This window comes from Brassica oleracea, unplaced genomic scaffold, assembly GCF_000695525.1.
Source record: "Brassica oleracea var. oleracea cultivar TO1000 unplaced genomic scaffold, BOL UnpScaffold01426, whole genome shotgun sequence".
Taxonomy (NCBI): Eukaryota; Viridiplantae; Streptophyta; class Magnoliopsida; order Brassicales; family Brassicaceae; genus Brassica; species Brassica oleracea.
In genome coordinates, this window is record NW_013617962.1 from 1 (window position 1) to 1,818 (window position 1,818).

Genomic DNA, 1,818 nt, shown 5'->3' on the forward strand with positions numbered 1-1,818 from the left:
GAGCTGCGTAACGAGTTGGCCTCGACAAAAGCTCGTATGGGTGGAGTTGAGGGCTTCTTAGACGTTATCGCGGCCACAAATCCGGAATGGGAGTCCATGCGACAACAACAACCCATTCTAGGCGAGTCATCCGACACACATAATGAGGTGGATGTTGCGAGGAGGAGTGAGGAATTCTACCAGGCGATGAACGACCTTTAGTTCTTTTTTCCGGTTGTTGTATTATAAATTCAAAACTTATTTATATATAAAATATTTTCGTATTGATTTTTATTTTAAATTATAATTTTATTAATAAATTAAATAATTTTATTAATAAATTAATAAATTAAATAATTTCAATTATTTTTTTAATTATATTTTTAAATTCTGTAAAAAATAAAAAAAGAAGTAAATTCGTAGCTAATTTACGACCTATTTACGTAGAAACTTTACGAGGAAATGACGAGGAAAGATAAACGAGTAATTTACGAGGAAATACTTTCGTGGTAGTTACATGTACTTTACGAGGAAAACTTTCGAGATATTTACGTGTAGTTTACGAGGAACACGTTTCGAGGTATTTACGAGGAAATACAGCGACCTCCTTACGTGGAATATTTACGTGGTCTTTACGATGAAATGATGTACTTCGTCTTTATGACGAAATATTTTCCTCGCTAAGTTACGACGAATTGGCGAATAAATATGTGTTACGACGAACGAGTAACGACAAAACGTATTTCCTCGCTAATTCCTCGTAAAACCTCTTTTACAAGTCACAATTGAGGATTCTCCCGTCGTTAATGATTACATGTCGAACATGTGCATTTCGAACAGATCAACATATGCACATATTGTAAGACTAAGACCAATACATCTTATATATTAAAATAGAAGTCACAATTTTGATTCATGTGAGATTTTTAAAAAAATGAAACCAATTGACATATTTCTAAAAAGTCATGTTATATTTAATCTCTAATCTTATCATTAAAAATTTTGGCCTACTAGAATTTTTTATTGGGCTATCAATAATTGAATTTAAACAATAGATGATCCATTGGATTTAAATTAAATAAATATAATTTAATATTGTGATACTATACATCCATTTGTTAATTATTTAAATATTTGTGGATGTTAACTTTTAAAATTATAAAGATTTTTTTTAAATAACAAAAATCATATCTTATATATTAAAACAGAAGTCACAACGTTGATTCATGTGTGTTTTTTAAAAAAATGGAACAAATGGTCATATTTCTAAAAAGTCATGTTATATTTAATCTCTAATCTTATCATTTAAATTTTGGATCTACTAGAAATTTTTATTGGGCTATCAATAATTGAATTTAAACAATAGATAATCCATTGGATTTAAATTAAATAAATATAATTTAATATTGTGATTCTATACATCCATATGTTAATTATTTAAATATTTGTCGATGTTAACTTTTAAAATTATAAAGATTTTTTTTAAATAACAAAAATCATATCTTTAATATTTACTACATTAAACCAATGAAAACAATTTTTAAACTATATAGTTTATTTTAAAAATTAAATAAAAACTAAATGTTTAATTATTTATTAGATAATATAAATCTATAAAGAGAAGAGTTTAATTTTTTAAAAACTTTCTAAATTTGTGAAAGAGAAAAGGACAAAAATAGCACTAAATCAAGTTTATGTTCCCAAACTAGCACTTAAAGTCAAAAGTTACAAAATAACACTTAATGTTTTATCAAAAGTCACAAACTTAGGGTTTAGGGTTAAAGGGTGGGGTTTATGATTTAGGGTTTAGGGTTTAGGGTTTAGAGTTTAGGGTTTAGA